Source organism: Bos mutus, chromosome 12 (genome assembly GCF_027580195.1).
Source record: "Bos mutus isolate GX-2022 chromosome 12, NWIPB_WYAK_1.1, whole genome shotgun sequence".
NCBI lineage: Eukaryota > Metazoa > Chordata > Mammalia > Artiodactyla > Bovidae > Bos > Bos mutus.
Window position 1 is genome coordinate 34,426,778 of NC_091628.1, and position 19,534 is coordinate 34,446,311.

At 44.7% G+C, this 19,534-nt stretch overlaps 1 protein-coding gene across 1 annotated transcript in view; it reads left to right on the forward strand.

Annotated features, from left to right (window-relative positions):
- The first annotated feature begins 4,751 nt into the window (after positions 1-4,751).
- The window catches only part of SACS (sacsin molecular chaperone), an 81,377-nt gene continuing 66,594 nt past the window's right edge, over positions 4,752-19,534 (forward strand). Inside the window, 1 exon segment of the mRNA XM_070380520.1 lies at positions 4,752-4,876. The gene's annotated coding sequence lies outside the window, so the exon portion shown is untranslated.

The following is a 19,534-nucleotide window of genomic DNA, read 5'->3' on the forward strand; positions in this document are numbered from 1 at the left end:
AGGCAAGAACACTGGGGTGGGTTTGCCATTTCCTCCTCCAAGGGATCTTCCAGATCCAGGGATCGAAACTTCGTCTCTTGTGTCGCCTGCATTGCAGGCAGATTCTTTACCACTAGCACCCCCTGGGAAGCCAGGCCTGCTTGCTAAGCTGCCAACAGCAGCTGTTGAGACGAGAAGCCTGGTCATGTACACATATGACCCAGCAGAGTCTTGGACAAGGACATGCAAGCTAAGACTCCAAAAGTATGAGCAGGTGCCGAGATGGAGCGGACAGCTCTCAGGCTGAGCGACCATTTCCGAGTCAATACACATCTGACACGTATAGAACTTTGAGTTCGGCCATGCAGGCCATGTGGGCAGAGGGGTTGGGCCCCAAGTGTGGCTGGAGAGAAAAGTGAACCATGGTGAGACCCGCGTCTGGGAATCTTCCAGAAGAAGCTAGAGGGTGGTGGTGCCAGCTCTTTAAAAGTCCCAGACAAGTGGCCACAGCTTCCCCTCTGGCTAAGCCTTCTGGTTCTGGGCAAGGGTGGCTCCAGAGAACACTGTCATATGCCATTTCCAGGGGTCAGCTTGAGGTGAGGTGGAGACGTGTGTGCACCAACAGTCAGTCATGGACCTGAATGCAGGAGATCCATGATCACTAATTATCTGGAAGCCTTCGATTCCTTAACATTTTATGACACAGTCTAAATCCTCTGACAACAACATCCATACATAATGAACATACCAGGAATTTAACAGTTTAACTGAACACATAAAGTTAACAGCTGGTGCATCTGGACAGTGGGGTTGGAGGTCCCCACACGCTTGACCCACGTGGGTACAGGAACCTGCAGGATGGGCATAAAACCACAGGGAATCGTCTGTAAATGTCATGACAGTGGAAGCTCATGGAGGCGTTGAAACTTCTTCAGGTGGATTCTGCATAACCAGGATTCCACTGGGCCCTTTTATGCAGTGTGAGCAGGTGGGGGAATGGTTTAACCTTTCTGAAAACTATGCATGACAACCTGAAATCCAACAATAGGGAATCAACTGGTCAAGTTATATTATCACTGTAAAAAGTGCTATGATGCAGGCATTACAAATATGTTCTCAAAGAATAAAAAAAGGGAACTATTAGCATAATTTAAGTGGGAAAACCAGATACAAAATTTATATGTGTGTGTGTGTGTGTGTGTGTGTATATAAAATATGGCTTCCCAGTTGACTCAGTTGTAAAGAATCCTCCTGCCAACCCAAGAGACGCAGGAGATGCGAGTTTGATCCCTGGGTCAGGGAGTTCCCTGGAGGAAGAAATAGCAACCCACTCCAGTATTCTTGCCTGGAGAATTCCAAGGATAGAGCAGCTTGGAGGGCTACAGTCCATGGGGTCACAAAGAGTCAGACACGATTTAGTGACTAAACAACAACATATATGAAATATATCAAATGATGAAGAGCAGTTATGTTAGATGGTAGGATAATGGGTTATATTTGTCATATTTTCTAAAATAAACCCACATTGCCTGGCTAATTAGCATAAGGCAATAACTGTCATTTAAGAAAAAAAATCTAGGTGTTGTCATTTGATTGCAAAACTATCACTGGATGAGCAATGGCACAAAATCTGGGACTTGATGTAACTGATCGCACTTGTGCAGACACAGACAGCAGGCAGAGCCCAGGACCCCGATTCCTGTCTACACCTGCTCTGAGGAGGCACTTTTGATGAATAAAGAATGTATTTGAGATACAGCAAAGAAATTGGACACAACTGAGCAACTAAGCACACACACACACACACACACACACACACACACAAAGAAACAGTTGGGGCCTCTTCGGTGGCTTCGTCGGTAAAGAAACTGCCTACAATGTAGGAGGCCTGTGTTCAATCCCTGGGTAGGGAAGATCCCCTGGAGGAGGAAATGGCAACCCACTCCAGTATTCTTGCCTGGAGAATTCCATGGACAGAGGAGTCTGGTGGGCTATAGTCCATGGGGTCACAAAGAGTTGGACACGACTCAGCAACTAACGGAGGAGGCAATGGCACCCCACTCCAGTACTCTTGCCTGGAAAATCCCATGGATGGAGGAGCCTGGTAGGCTGTAGTCCATGGGGTCTCGAAGAGTCGGACACCACTGAGCGACTTCACTTTCACTTTTCACTTTCATGCATTGGAGGAGGAAATGGCAACCCACTTCAGTGTTCTTGCCTGGAGAATCCCAGGGACGGTGGGGCCTGGTGGGCTGCCGTCTATGGGGTCGCACAGAGTCGGACACGACTGAAGCGACTTAGCAGCTGCAGCAACAGCAACTAAACCACCACCACCAGGCTCGGGGTGGAGAAAGTCTGTTCTTGGTGGTGGCCATATCGACACAGAAGGAGAGACAGAGGTCAGAGGGCAGGAGGGACTTGCTTAGGGGCAGGGGTCTCCAGGAGGAGGCCACAGCACAGGGAAGTCCTTGCCGGGGGGTCTCCAGCCCCTGGGGACAGATTCCGCATCCCCTGCAGAAACATCTCTGACACCCCAATGTTTTCTTGCTCCTGGCGCTGACTCAGTACTGTGGCAGGTTCTGAGGGATCCCAAACCCACTGCAGAGGGTAAGGAGAGATGGGACAGTCTCACCAAAGGTTTGCTCCTGCTTCAGGGAGGCAGGACAGAATGACACTGCAGGAGCTTCATACAGCACAATTTCCTGGAAATTCACTCTCTATGTCTCTCCCCAAAGCCTCCATCCTCGTAGAAACACTCAGCTTCCCTCCCCGTGCCTGGCCCCCTCCAGCTCTCTCTCGGCTCCCCTCAACAACTCAGCTCTCCCTCTCCTTGGATCCTGGCTCCTGAGGACTTTCCAGCTAGGTCAGTACGACTGGGCTCACTTCTGAGCTTCTGCTACTTGGGTCCCCACTCTCCTACCTGGTGCAAAAGAAATCCATCTTCTTAGGGACCCCTTTTCTTTGGCAGGTGGGGGAGTGGGGAGTTACAAACACTTAGAGCTTATCTAACAGTTCAGAGTTATGGGCAGATGATCACCCTAGGGGAACAAGCAATTGAAGATTTTCCCAGCACCTACCTATGGTCCATGTGGCTTCATTCATCTTGTGACCATGGAAACGATGCTGTTGGTACTGAGGGAACATTACTCAGCCAATAAAAGGAAGGCATTTGAGTCAGTTCTAATGAGGTGAATGAACCTAGAGCCTGTTATACAGAGTGAATACTGTATATTAACGCATGCGTATGGAATCTAGAAAGATGGTACTAATGAACCCATTTGCAGGGCAGCAGCGGAGACGCAGACAGAGAGAACAGATGTGTGGACGCAGTGAGGGAAGGACAGCGTGGGACGAATGGAGAGAGTAGCATGGAAGCACGCACACTAAACATACTCACATGCACAAAATGAGAGCCTGTGGAAATTCACTGTATAACCCAGGGAGCTCAGTGACAACCTAGAGGGATGGAACCTGGTGAGAAGTGGGAGGGACCTTTCAGAGGGAGGGGACATTTGTATGCCTAGGGCTGATTCACGCTGTTGTATGGCAGAAACCAACACAATATTGTAAAGCAATTATCCTCCAATTAAAAAAAAAAAAAGAACTGAGGGGTCAGGCTTACCTCCAGAGGTGACTGGTGACCCACATGGCACCACAGTGAGAATCAGGGGAAAAGGGTTCCCCAGTCACGCTTTCCCCCAGTAGGAGCCTGTCCTCTGTCCTTACCTGGTGATTATTCTAGGACCAAACGCTCCCGATCAAGTCCTAGGACACTATGTACACATCTAACTCCTCGAGGCGAAAATTGCCAAGGACTCCCTGCGAGCAGTTTGGTGTCCTGAGGGCAGCCTGCACACGGCTGCTTTGCAGAGAGGCAGGTGGCTTTGCTCTGGGCTGATTCTGACACTGGGGGCCTGCTTGGTCTCCCCAGGGAGAGTTCTAGACTTTGCTGAGCTGAGTTAGCAATTTTCCTTTGGGGTAAAGCAGCCCGGAGCTTGGATGCTCCATCTGTGCCCAGATAATCCTCCAATGCAGATCCCACTGGGGACGTGGGCTGGTCCGCATGGAACATGGATGAACCTGGACGGAGGAGCATAGCACACCCACCCAAGGCATGGAGGGGAGGGCTGTCTATAAACACAGACTTTCCTGGGATTTCACATGCCCCTCTTGTAGGAAGAAAGGAGATAGATCCTATCTGATCTATTGTTACAGTATTTTTATTACTCAACTGACAGTAACAATGAAAACAGCGCCTCTGACAGCTGGAGAGCATTTCACAGTTTACAAAGTATTTTGAGTGAATTTTTTTTTTTTTTAACCTTTGGGACCTCCTACTCAAATCCAAATAAAATACAGAAACCACTGTGTGAGCTAGAACCTGCAAGGCACACATGGTGTATTTATTGCATTTCAGCAGCAAGTATGCAGCTGGTATTTTTCTAGGTGATTCTAGTAAATTACAGGATTTCCAGACTGGACATGGACAGGGACTCTGTTTTCCGTGGGAAAATGCCACCCGCTAAAAACTTGTCTAAGGTAACCGACGCGCTAGGTCTCCCAGGGTCCAGCGGAGATGACCTCCTGCAGCCGTGCCTCCCTCCGAATGAATCTCTGCAGTCAGAAGAGAAGGGACAGCGGGCTCTCTGTGGTCTGTGTCACCAGCCCAAGCCAGCAGGCAGCCTGGTGCAGCATTATCGACACCGGAGGTTGGGGATGGTTCTATCTCTTTAAAAAAAAAAAAAAAAAAAAAAGCATGCGTGCGGGTGGGGAGGGCGGGCTGCTGACTGCGGCACCGGCTCGGGGCCTGGACCAGCGCGGCTGCGGGGTCAGTCGCGCCGGACCCGCTGACGGGACACAAGGACAACAAAGGGCGGACGCGGCCCTGGCAGCCCCGGTGAGCGTGTGAGGCCCCGGCTGGGGGCCCGGCGGGGGCCCCGGGAGTGCGGGCCCCGCGGGGCGGGGGGAGGCGCCGGGCCCTGCGGCCGATGGGGGAGCCGTCTTTGGAGAGGACTGGGGCGCTCCTGGAGCGCCCCTGGCCGCGGTGAGGAAGGGTCTCTTTCTCCTCTCCCCCTAGTCTGGGCCTCGGCCTGCGGCGGTGGGCGAGGCGACCCGCCCCCGCCGAGATGCTCAGACAGCCCGGCTTTGTCATTTTCATTTCCAGCAAGGCTTCTGGGTCTGCTCACAAAGGATCCTTTGCTGTAACGTGGAGTGTGGGCCCGGGAGTGTCCTGTTGAATTGTAAAGCGGGATCCCCCAAGTGCCTTCCAGCCTGATGTAGAGCAATTGTTCTTTAAACTGCACGCCCTGAAATGAGTCCACACATATCACCCAGTTATCTTACATAGCAATATTGGAACACCCTGCTTTGAGTGGACCACGTTTTCCACAGTTATTAAATTATATTTTAATCAGTGATCCTTAAATTCTTAGAAAGAGTATCCCAGTTTTAACAACAACGAAAAATCTCTCGCTCCTTTTCTGTTTCTTAAAACAAGGTTGATACCTCGGTGAAGAGGGCTAGGTTTGTTTCTGACGTGCCAGTGTTTGGGCTTGAATTTTGTGTGACTTTGTCTTCCCTGTGTGAGGAGAGCCCGTTTGGATAAAAGGCGGAATGCAGGTCAACCCCATGTGCTCCCTGGAGTTATAACCCAGGGAGCTCTGACTTCTCCAGTGCGGATGGGAGTGATAGATCCTCAACCTCATTTTATTTGTCACTTGGAAGGCAGATCTCGCATGTTGGTTCTTAAAGCTGTATACATGGATAACCAGGCATGTATTAGGTTAGTGCATGGGCATCACGTCCCACTGGTTTTACTCAGGACTAACCGGCTGTCTGTCCCTAATCTTGCCGCAAAGTCTTCTTTCTCATCATGGACAAATGACACCCAGTTCCTTGTCCTCCTTCCTCCCGTGGCCGTCCCTTCATCCTTTCTTTACCTTTTTGGCTTTTTGCCTGGCCAAACTGCTCCTTTTCTGTCGAGGTCAAGGCTCCTTCAGTTTCTCTTTCAAACCAACCATACTCTCATATCTTCCTGGCTCCTTGTTTGGTTTTCGAGATCTTTTCCATGATTAAAATGGTGTTTTCTGTTCTTCACATGATAGGAAGGGAAGCCTCATGACAGCCTTACTTTAAGAGAAGGTTAGCTTACATCAGTAGAAGGCAATGGCACCCCACTCCAGTACTCTTGCCTAGAAAATCCCATGGACGGAGGAGCCTGGTGGGCTGCAGTCCATGGGGTCGAGAAGAGTCGGAGACGACTGAGCGACTTCACTTTCACTTTTCACTTTCATGCATTGGAGAAGGAAATGGCAACCCACTCCAGTGTTCTTGCCTGGAGAATCCCAGGGACGGGGAAGCCTGGTGGGCTGCCGTCTATGGGGTCGCACAGAGTCAGACACGAATCGACTTAGCAGCAGCAGCAGCAGCTTACATCAGCACATCTCATGTTGCTCTACGCTGGGTTTGCTATCAGAAGACTTGGGTTCAGATCTCAGCTCTGCAGACCCCTGAAAACCCCCTCAGCTTCTGTGAGCCTCAGTTCCTTCCTATGCTAAAAATGATGGCAATTGTTCACACAGTTTTCTAGGATTGAGATGAGCCAGTTTGTCTGAAGGCACCCAGCACCATCCTTGGCACAGATGTAGCTACTCAGGGGATGTTTTGTCATTTTCCCATTCAATTCTTCTAGCTACCTGTCCACCCATCAATGGGGAAGCAGGCTAAAGAGGGTTCTCTACCGTGTCCCTGAAGGAATGGATTTTGAAACGATCGTGTGACCAAGTGCTTCTTAATCACCTCTGAGTACATAAAACATACTCAGTACTTCATAAGGATCCCTTAGGGCTTCCCAAGTGGCTCAGTGGTAAAAGAATCCCCCTGCCAATGCAGATAACATGGGTTTGATCCCTGGGTTGGGAAGATCTCCTGGAGGAAGGCATGGCAACCCATTCCAGTATTCGTGCCTGGAGAATCCCACGGATAGAGGAGCCTGGCGGGCTACAGTCCATGGGGTTGTGGTGAGTTGGACACGACTGAGAGAGCAGAGGGAAGGATCTCTTGTAAAAGTGATGCAGACATTTCCATGTCGGCACAGGCGTGTTCTGCTGGAGGAGGAAGGGCCCATCCCTTTCCCTAGGTCCCTTTAAGTCCTGAGTGATGGCAGAATTGAGAACATCGATAGTCTTGCAGTGAGTCCAACTGAGGACCGCTAAGAGAATGATGTAAAGGGCGCCAAACTGGAAATGGGAACAGTTCCTCTGGTGGTTCTGATGGTGGACAACCAGGGTGGTAACCTGCTTTTCCTACTGCCCATGCTGGGACTGCTTTCGTTTCTATTTTACGTGCCTTTCTCCTTTCTCCTCGCCACCTTTGCCTCCCTGAAACACCACACTGAGCGCCTTGTGTCAGACTGCAGTCAGGATGGGCCATTGTACCCGTGCCTCAGGAGACACGACAAAGTGGGAAGGGCCACGGCCTGGGAACCAGGGGTGTGGCCCTGTCTCAGCCTTGGCTTCTCTCTGTGCTAATTGGAGAGCCATTTAACCTCAGCTCTGAGGTGAGATGTATGGTGTAGACCATCTTTACATTTCCTTCAAGGCCTGACATACTCAGTTTATAACAATTATTCCATCAAATTCCACGATTTAATGCTTGTTGCCTCTCCATTCTCACAGCAGCCTTATGAAGCAGGCAGCCCATTTTGCACATTATTAAATGTAAAATTAAGACAGAGTAGAGGCCTGACCATTCCTGATTTGTAGAAAGAGGGGGTTGATGGGACAGTCTCCAGTTTCGCTTTTCTCACTGGACGTCAGTGAACGCTGAGATCAGCGCCCCTCCCTGAATACTGACCCCTGCACCATGGGGCCCTGCATCAGGGCACCCAGAGGTCATGGCCATGTGAAGCCCAGGATGCCACAGGGCTTCTCTGTCTTGTCAGGGACATTGGTGATTCACTTACAGCAATGTTCCATCCAGACAAACGTCTGTTTTCAGTATTTTGCTCTGGCTGAGACCACCAGTCTGTCGTCTAGTCCAGAAAATATGGGCTCTGCTGTTCACATAGCTTTTTCACGTGTTCTGAAATGACATTAAAAAAAAAAAGTCAAAGCTGCTTGAATATTTTTATGGGTGATGATTTAAACTTCATAGAACTTCTTATTTCATTAAAGTACTAAGTCCTAGAGAGAAGTTTGGATTTTTGCTGCATCTGGAATTTGTGTACTGTTTTACCATATGAATAGAGGTTCAGTCTTTCTCCTTGTTTTTAATGCAATGATGCATTTAACCATTAAAAAAGTCCTAATAGGGTTACCAGATGAATTACAGAAACTATTGTATAAGATAAACATAATCTAAAAAAATTATTTGTTTGAAATTCAAATTAAACTAGGCATATTTTTACTTGCTAAATCTGGCACCCTTATGTAAGCAGAACCTTACTTGATAAATAATGGTTACTTCATTGGAGAAGGAAATGGTAACCCACTCCAGTATTCTTGCCTGGAGAATCCCATGGACACAGGAGCCTGGTGGGCTACAGTCCGTGGGATCGAAAAGAGTTGAACACAACTGAGTAACTAATATTTCATTTCATTTCATTGGGCATAAAGATACTAACTTGTTAGGTTTTTAAACTTACAATATAAATTACATCCAGTCTTCATCAATTTTGTATAATATGCCAAGCATCTCCCTGGGTTTATTGACTAAAGCTTTTGTCTATGAAATGTTTAAACCACATGATTATCCTAAGAAGATTCTGATCCTGAAGAGTGTGTCCTAGTCACCTCATGTTCCTCAGAGGCCCTGCTAATGACTGAAAAAAATACCCAAGATTTTAAATGTATTTATTTGGAGTCAGATAACATGGTTTAAAACTGACTGCATGTGAGACTAGCTGTGATGCTTCGTCTTGCAGAGGCTCAATTTCCTCCTCCTTAAATGGACTCAGTGACCATTTTCCTCCTTAAATGGACTCATTTTCCTCTTAAATGGACTCAACTTCCTCCTCCTTAAATGCTCAATGGCCGCACCCCTCTCCCCCCATCCCACCACTGTCAGATGTCACGTGGGCAAAGTCCCCTCCCCAAGGCTTCTAGAGAAACTTGAGTTTTCCAGTGAGTGAGTGCATATTACTTTTCCCTTCAAAAAGTCAGATAATAGTATTAGATAATATCAAATGCGATCTGCTTCAATCATATAATCTATCTTTAATGTATGATTTTTAAAAGCTTTACTGAGGGACTTCCCTAATGGTCCAGTGGGTTAAGACGTCACCTTCCAGTGCAGGTGGCAGGGGTTCCATATCTGGCCTGGGAGCTAAGATCCTCGAGGCCAGAAAACTAAAACATAAAACTGAAGCAATATTGTAATGAATTCAATAAAGACTTAAAAACGGTCCACATTAAAAAAAAATCTAAAAAAAAGGTAAAAGTTTTATTGAGATATCATTCACATACTAATACAATTCACCCATACGGCATATTAATTTTGTATAAACTTGGAAGATAATTGAGCTTTTAAAGGTCAATCTGAGACTCCAGGGAGCTTATTCCAGTGGTAGCCCCTCCAGATCCTTGTCTCCAACAATTAGCTCCACCCTCTGATGGACCAAATGCTGACACTAGATCCGCTCGATTCAAGACATGCTGTGAACGTACAGATGTCTCTTGTTACCTGGAAATGGCCAGAGTGATGATATGATTCATTCTCTATTGAATACCTTCTGTATCCACGGCCTTGCATCTGACCAGGGGAGGCAAAGGTGAACAAGACATTCTGGAGGACCTTCTTGCAAAGACAAGGAAGGTTTGTATAACACAGAAGAGAACACTTGGGACACTTGAGCAGATAATTTATACATTTTTCTTATTAGATTTGATATACGGTATTTTTTATGCAGTACATTCTACTGGAAATCTTTAATTGCACACACATACACGTACACACATGAGGACTTCCCAGCTGGTGCCAGTGGTAAAAGATCTACCTGCAGTGCAGCAGACTCAAGACACGGGTTCAATCCCTGGGTTGGGAAGATCCCATGGAGAAGCAAATGGCAACCCACTCCAGTGCTCTTGCCTGGAGAATCCCCATGGACAGAGGAACCTGCAGTCCATGGGGTCACAAAGAGTCAGACATGACCGAGCAGGCACACAGGACACACCATCAAGCGTCCTACATAATAAGTATCTGTTACCTTTAACTCCACGTCTGGGCTCTGTAAAGCGTATTATGTAAATCTTCCATTTCAGGGATGTTTATCTGGGGTCATGTAATGGTTCTAGTGACCATGACCTTCTCTCCAGTAGACCGTGCCCAGGCAGTTCTGTTATTAAGAATGGCTGCAATTCTTCCTTTGTCTTACATTTTGGGCTCTTGATTTATAAGGTGAATTAATCTGACTTCTCTGTTTTGCAAAGATGCCTTTTTCAAGTCAGTGCTGACTCATGTTTTGCTCTGACAGCAAGGAGAGCAATACTGTTATTCCGAGGGTAATTCCAGTGAAGGCTCCTGTGGGTCAGGAGTCTGTCTGCACTGGCTCCTTGTTTCTGTAATGTTAGGGACTTTCAAGGGTGAATTTTTCAGCACATCATAGAGGATTAAGCTGTGTGTGAATGTGTCTGATTGAGCATGATGAAAAGTAATACTGATTTTTAATTCCCATCTTTAGAGAAATGTGTGTTCTATTCGCAAGAGGTCACTGAAGTCTCTTCTGGCTTGAGTCTTTGCTATAAAGGGGTGAAAAGACTGTTTCTAGGGAGACTGGTGTGGTTGAGACAGGTAGAGCTCAGGGTTGTTGAGAACAGTGAAGGGGGAGGGGCCCTCTCGAGTCCCCACTTCCTTAGACACGGCCCTCGGTCACGTGGTCATGATTTAAACCCTGGGTGTCTGACCTGTTTCTGTTTCAAGTAGAGCAACTCAAAGAAACGTTCACCCTGGTAAGTGGAGCTGGCATGTTTCTTTCCTGCTCCTTGAATGAGATCATACATGGTGCCAACCCCGCCTGCCATGGGAAAGCCTGGGCTGCCAAAGCAGGGCACTTTTGCTGGATGGACACACAGTGTTCGTATTAGCGGCGGGCAGTAGCTTCGGGCGATGAGGCCAAATGCGTGGATTCCACAGCTGGCCAGGGCTGACCACCAGGCCGGTTCCTTAATCGCCACTGTAGGCCACCAACTGTTTGGCCCCTGATGCGTGAGAGAAGGACAAGGGTCAGTGGGCAGAGACCATGAGCTTGTCATGTCCCTTCGTGTGTTAGAGAATATTCCATGAGCAAAGACTGGCATCTCGTATGTGCGGGACTGGCCTGCAGTTCATTAGGTACTTATAGATGTTGTTCAGGCTGGTCTTTGCGATGACTCTGTGTGGATGGGGCCAGCTGTCCTGGGCCACCGTGAGGAAGGCAGGGCACGAGAGATTATGTGAGTCCCAGGCCGTGGCCTCCACCTTCAGTGATATGAGAGGGGCAGCCGACTTCCCCTTTGGGGAAACGTATGGGCAGAGGACATAATAGTTCAGCGTCTGTATTGTGTCCGGCAGGCAATAGCAGGACTAAGGTAAGGGATAGAGTAAAAGCCTTAGTTTAAGTCCTTGAGATGGTGCTTGACTTTCCTGGACACCAATTTCCTTAATTTGCTACCAAATCACTAGGCTCTTATGAGACTGAAACAAGACAGTATCTATAAAACCACTCTAACAAATTAAAAACACTGCACCTCTGCAACGTAATCTCACCACACTACATTACAGTTTTACTATCAGTAACATTTCCACTGTATTCAAAATTTAGGATGTTCTGATATTCTTGACCATGTTAATGAAATAAAGACAAAATTATCATGAAAGCAGTAAAAAAAAAAAAAAACCCTAGATTTAACATATCATGATTAATTTGATTTTTCTTATTGAGGAACTGTCAAATTTATTAGTATGGATAGCTTGAATGTTTATATTTCTTATGTTTAAAATTGCATTAGACTGCTGTTCAATCATATTAGATGCCATAGGAAAGGCTAGTAGCTTTTATCTTCCATGTATTGTCATTGTAAAGGATTTATAGAAGTAAACGTGTGGTATACTGAAGCACTCAAAAATGGATTCATTATCAGATGGAGATTTATATACAATAGAAACATTAAACATAAGAGTATAAAAATCCTATATAGTGATAGTCAGCAAGGAACAAAACATTTCTATGGTTTAAAACAATAAGGATGAAATAGCAATAAATATACACTTAATTTGGAGCAGGGAATGGCACTCCACCCTAGTATTCTTGCCTGGAGAATCCCATGGACAGAGAAGCCTGGTGGGCTACAGTCCATGGGGTCACAAAGAGTTGGATATGACTGAACGACTAACACACACACACACACACACACACACACACTTAATTATAGGGAGAGATGTGTTCATTTATCTTCATATATAGACTGTTTGGCCACTGCACACCAAGAAATGGATATTTGTTGAATTGAATAAAGGTGTGAGTGTGTGTGTGTGAATCACATATTGAGAATTAAGACATTTTAATATTTCTTTTGTCTATATATTTTGATCTTGGATTAGCACAAAGTAATCATGAGAATAAGTAAAATAATATGTAACAGAGGCTTTGTAAACGTTGATGTGCTCTATGTTTTTCAGTGTTATTCTGTGAAAGTAGCCTGGTTTATTGTTGAAATCCCCTACGTGGGGTGGAGAGGTCTGCTGGGGCGGGTCACTTCCTGGTGTCCCCAGATGCTCTTGAAGGTGTGACACACTTGCTGTCTCGCACCCCACCTGCAGAATTAATGTCTCAGTAACTGACATTGACAGGTCCTGAGGACATCTGTCATCTTGTCCCCTTCTCCTCACCCATAGGCTGTGGGCACAGCCCCTAACCTCTTTTAGCTTTGGTGTCTTAACCTATAAAATGAGGAAACTATAAGGAAGAATTTTCATCTACCTTCTAAGTTCTGCTTTGTCTGAGGAGTAAGATGAGAAAATCAAACAAAATTTTATTAAGGAGTCTGGCTTAGATGGTAAAGAATCTGCCTGCAATGCAGGAGACCCAGGTTCAATCCCTGGGTTGGGAGGATCCCCTGAAGAATGAAATGGCAGCCCATTCCAGTAGTCTTGACTAGAAAATCCCATGGACAGAGGAGCCTGGCAGGCTACAGTCCATGGGGTCGCAAAGAGTCAGACACGACTGAGTGACAAGCACGGATACATGGAGAGACCCAGGGACTGAGTAATTCACTGAAATGGCCAGAGCCCTCAACTTAAGTACCATCTTCAGCTAAAGACAGGGTAATGGCGGTAGTGGTTTGGGACTTCAAAGGGGAGGAAGGCAACTGACCCGAAGATAGGAAAGCAAACGTTTGGTAAACAGCTGTTTGCTGGACCAGGCAGTGACAATGGGACACAGGCGAACTGCAGCAGACAGACTCTGCAGGGTCCTCCCTGTCCGTGTGCCTAGTTCATACCACAGTTCTGTACGGCGATGGCCCATCCTGGAATAGACGCTCTGTGTTCCTGTAGATAGTTAGTGAGAAGGTCAAAGCTTCTTCCTGAGTCTTTGGGGCCTTACAAAGCATCAGCCTAAATTTTCCAGTAGTCATGCATGGATGTGAGCGAAGGACCATAGAGAAAGCTGAGCACCAAAGAATTGATGCTTTTGAACCGTGGTGTTGGAGAAGACTCTTGAGAGGCCCTTGGACGGCAAGGAGATCCAACCAGTCAATCCTAAGGGAAACCAGTCCTTAGGTGATAAAGTGAGTCAATTATACATGCATAAATATATACATTCTTTTCCATGATGCTTTATCACAGGGTATTGAATATAGTTCCCCGTGCTGCACAGTAGGACCTTGTAGTTTATTCATCCTATATATAACGGTTTGCATCTGTGGTGATTTAGTTGCTAAGTTGTGTCCAACTGTTGTGATGCCATGAATGCCTGCCATGCTCCTCTGTCCATGGGATTCTCCAGGTGAGAATAGTGGAGTGGGTTGCCATTTCCTTCTCCAGAGGATCTTCCCGACCCAGAAATCAAACCCAGATCTCTGGCATTGCAGACATATTCTTTACCTACTGAGCTATGAGAGAAGTCCTAATTTGCATCTACTAACCCCAAAACTCCCAGTCCATCCCTCCCTGACTGCCTTTCTATTAACAATCACAGGTCTGTTCTCTACATTTATCAGTCTGTTCGTAAATAAGTTCACTTGTGTGACATTTTAGATTCCACATATAAGTGATGTCATATGGTATCTGTCTTTTCCTTTCTGACTTACTTCACTTAGTATGATAACCTCCAGGTCCATCTATGTGGCTTATCAGCCCAAATTCATTCTCATGCCAAAGAGATACAATTGGAGGTAGCAAATTTTTCTCCCCTATTTAATACTATTAAATAAATAGTATTATTTAAATACCATGTGCAGAATTTCATATGAATGAAGAAGGATCTATTTGGTACCGAGGGGGTCTTGGGAACCCTGAGGAATACTTTGAATGCTTGGGGAGTAAGTTCTCAGGGTGGTTTCACAAGGCCTTGGGTGCATACCTTGATAAGAAGAGAGGGCATGAGTGGTGTTTAGGGACGGAATAGATGCTCCTCACTGCTGCTGCTAAGTCGCTTCAGTTGTGTCCGACTCTCTGTGACCCCATAGACGGCAGCCCACCAGGCCCCGCCATCCCTGGGATTCTCCAGGCAAGAACACTGGAGTGGGTTGCCATTTTCTTCACCAATGCATGAAAGTAAAAAGTGAAAGTGAAGTCGCTCAGTCATGTCTGACTCTTAGTGACCCCATGGACTGCAGCCTACCAGGCTCCTCTGTGCATGGTATTTTCCAGGCAAGAGTACTGGAGTGGGGTGCCATTGCCTTCTCTAGATGCTCCTCACAAAGGCAGCAAAAATGAGGTTGCAATGCAAGGGTGACCCTTTCTGCAAATCTCTTCTCTCCTTGCCTCCCCTCCCCTTTTTGCCTCTTCCTCTTTTTAAAAACCTTGTTTGTTGAGTCTATTAGTCCATCCGTACCTCATTCTTAATGAGCAGCTATTATGATAATAAATGAAAGATATTAAAGATACTACTTCAAACAAAGCTGTCATTATATACTACTCTATCATGTTATAAATGTATTTTCAACATTATCCCATGCTGGAGACACAGTATAGAAGACATTTAATTTTTACCATTATTAAATGGAAATACCATTTAATAATGAGATACAATTGAGGTAGCAAATTTGGGCAAAAGAGTATGTATAAATTAGACTCTTTTGCCCACTTTCTTTTGAGGTAGTTTATTTTTTATCTTCAAGAGTTCTCTGTTGATTATTTGTGTGGCAAGTATGTTCTCCTGATGTGCGTAGCTTGAGATGTTCATCTTTTTAATGTGGTTTGAATGTAGTCATCTTTTTCTTCTGTGGTTCGTGCTTTCTATCTGCTGTTTAAAGAGTTCATTTCTACCCTGAGGTCATGAGGATATTGGGTTCAATTTCTTTCTAGAAACCTTACGGTTTGACTGTCTCACTGATGCCCTTAATCACCTGGAATTGATACTTGTGTGCACTGTGAGGTTCAAATACATTTCTATTTCCAGGTGGGTAAGCACTTGTCCCAGTAACATTTCTTGAATGGTCCAGCTTTCCCCACTGTACTCTACCAACACCTCTGTCACCTATCAAGTTTCCATTAATGCAAGGATCTGTTTCTGAGCTTTATACCCTTTGATTGTTTCTGTTTGAATACCATACCAACTCAGGTATTATAGTTTTACATTACAGTTTCTATTTAGCAAAGCAAGTCTTTCCCCTCATACTTCTGAAAAACTGTCTTTATTTTTACCCCCTTGGTTTCCCATAGAACTTTTAGAATTTCAAATATTATTTTGAAAGGTTGTTGGGATTTTGATTGGAATGTCTTTGAATTAAAAGACCAATTGGAGGAGAGGGGGCATTTCAGTGATATTGATCCTTCCTGCCCTGCATCATGTACATATCACCATTTTTAAAGGGTGTCTTTTGTTCAAGTTTATAGATTTTCTACCTAAACTTTTTATACAAGTTTTTTGTTATAATTATTCCAAGGTAACTTTTTTTTTCTTGGTATTATAAATGGTTGTCTCTAAAAATACCTTAAAAAAACTTTTGCTGGTGTGTAGAACTACAGTTGAACTTCTATCAGTAATCTGGATCAACTCTATCATTAATTCTATTGACTTGTCTGAAATACTTTTTGAATGTCCCACCTGTGAAAGGTGATGATTCCCCCACCTTCTGTCCCTGTCCAGTGAAGTGTTTACTAGACACTGAGATAGCCCGGTGTGAGGTTTGCTCAGTAAGAAGTTCCCATCTATTTCCTCTTTACTAAATGTTTTTTGTTTTCTTTCCTATTTGACAGAAGGTCTTTAATGGGTATGGAATTTGATCCTCTGATAAGCCCAATCAATTAGGTCATAAACTATTATCTTGTATTATACTATATATGCTATATTCAGCTTGCTAATATGTATTTAGAATTTTTGCATCTGTGTTCATGAATGACATTGGCCAGTAATTTTCCTTTTCCATATTATGCCAGTCTGGTTTAGATAACTGGATTTGGGAATATTATCAGACAGATGACATTTTTGGGCATATTGTTTGTTTTTATGTTTTCTGGTGGACTTTGTTGTTTTAGAGTTACCTTGCTTATTGAATATTTGGTATATCTTTCCAGTAAAACCATCTAGCCTAATGTTTTCCCTTTGGAGAGATTTTAAATATCAGTGAATGAAACTATTTTGGATTGACTTGTTTCTTGAATTTGTCTGGTACTTTATATTTTTTCAATACTTAGTCTATTTTCAAAAGTTGAAAATTCATTACCTTAGAGTTATTTTTAGGGGATTCCCTGGTGGTCCAGTGGTTAGGACTCTGCACTTTCACTGCTCGGGTCTGAGTTCAATTCCTGGTGACGTGCTAAGTCACTTCAGTCATGTCCAACTCTTTGTGACCCCATGGACTGTCAGACCCCATGGACTGTATCTGGACAGGCTCCTCTTGTCTATGGGATTTTCCAGTCAAGAATACTGGAGTGGGTTGCCATTTCCTACTCCAGGGGATCTTCCTGACCCAGGGATCGAACCCACGTCTCTTACATCTCCTGCATTGACAGGAAGGTTCTTTACCACTAGTGCCATCTGGGAAGCACAGAATGTAGCCATTACTGGTAGGAGATGTAAGAGCTTGCAAGCCACATGGCATGACCACAAATAAATAAATAAATGAAGTTTAAAAAATAATATTCTGTTATCTTTTAAATTCCTGATGCATCCCACTTTCATCCCTATATATATGTATATATTATGTATATTACTTCTTTTATCTTGATCAGTCTTGCTGCAAATTGGCCAATTTTATTAGACTTTTAAAATAACTCACTTTTCCATTGTATCTTTGTTTTCTATTTTGTTAATTCTACTCTTATCTACTCTCAATCTTATTTTCTTTGGATTTATCCCCGTAATCTTTTTTCTAAGGTCTTGAAATGGATACTTAATTTTCAGTCATTCATTTTCCTGAATGAAATTATTGAAGGCAGTAAATGTCCCATCAGTTCAGTTCAGTTCAGCAGCATAACACACTAGTGATGAAAATGTCAGCAGAAGAAAGAAAGAAAGGAACAGGAGAAATATTTTAAATAAATAATCAGTTCAGTTGAGTTCAGTCGCTCAGTTGTGTCCGACTCTTTGCGACCCCATGAATCGCAGCATGCCAAGCCTCCCTGTCCATCACCAATTCCCAGAGTTCACTCAGACTCATGTCCATCGAGTCAGTGATGCCATCCAGTCATCTCACACTCTGTCGTCCCCTTCTCCTGCCCCCAATCCCTCCCAGCATCAGAGTCTTTTCCAATGAGTCAACTCTTCACATGAGGTGGCCAAAGTATTGGAGTTTCAGCTTTAGCATCATTCCTTCCAAAGAAATCCCAGGGCTGATCTCCTCAGAATGGACTGGTTGGATCTCCTTGCAGTCCAACGGACTCTCAAGAGTCTTCTCCAACACCACAGTTCAAAAGCATCAGTTCTTGGCACTCAGCCTTCTTCACAGTCCAACTCTCACATCCATACATGACCACAGGAAAAACCATAGCCTTGACTAGACGGACTTTTGTTGGCAAAGTAATGTCTCTGCTTTTGAATATGCTATCTAGGTTGGTCATAATTTTCCTTCCAAAGAAATGTCCCATAAATCTACAAAACCCCCTCTATAATGAAGAAGGAGCAAGTCAAAGCCTCAGTGTTTTTCGTGGGCACTTGCTTTCAATCAGAATTTAATAAGATTCCTTTTGTTTATTTTTAGAGCTACCCTCTATTTGTGGAAAGTGGTGCTGGGTTTCCATTTATATTGTGGGTGGAAAGTTTCCTTTTATAATATATTTAAGTAGAGAGTTATTTTAAGAAAGAAAAACATTAAGTAAATAATCAAAGAGGTGATACATAGTAGGCCAAAGATCCTCAGAATGGTATGCTGCATCTCAAATATGAGAAACATTATGAAATGACTATAATTTGTGACTGTCATTTGGGAAACTGATGTCCCAGGCAGTTCACTACCTTCTCTTACCCACTTGCATGGTCACTGGCAAGTATAGTTGTTCAGCCGCAGAGGGTGAGTTTTGAATAATCAGGGATTAAGACAAGTCCTGGGGACACTCACATGTACAAATGGTTCAGTGTCCAAAAAAGGGAAATAGTTTCTGGAATTCCAAATCGTGGGTCAGATTTCATAACAGAAGTTATACTAAAACTGAAGATGGGATTGCTAGCGAGCGGTCATGAGTGGTTAGAACGTGGTGGTCCTTGGGTCCCAGTGTGGGTGCAGGGGGGCACATCTTCAGTGCATTTCTCCCTTCGACAAAACCGTTCAGACAGCAGCTCAGTAGGGGTCAGGAGAAAGATGGTATCCTGACCATAGTAATATGCTGGGGAAAGTCGCTGTATCCTGCTAGAAATGATGGCAGAAAAACGTGTGTGATGTGCATTCATTACAGCTCAGAGTTATTTAGGAAAAATGACCCAAAGAATTTTTTTTTTTGTAACGATGATCCATTGTCCATCTGGAGGAAAGTTACAATAATTTGCCATGAGGCTCTTTGCTGTTAGCAAGTTTGTCAAATGTGCCAGGTGATACAAGGTTAGTTAACATCCCAGATGACAGAAAATGAAAATGATAGTCTCTCAGTTGTGTCTGACTCTGCAACCCCATGGACTATACAGTCCATGGAATTCTCCAAGCCATAATACTGGAGTGGGCAGCCTTTCCCTTCTCCAGGGGGTGTTCCCAACCCAGGGATTGAACCCAGGTCTTCCGCATTGCAGGCAGATTCTTTACCAGCTGAGCCACAAGGGAAGCCCATTTCATATACGATTTCGTATAAAAGAGGAATAAGATTTTGGATGGGTTTGTTTCCATTAATCTCACTCACTCATGGCACCCAGGATATTTTTATGGTATCAAGTCACTAGGGAAGTGTTTGGGGAAGAATTTGCAGCAAGTCTTCAGTTTCTTCCCTG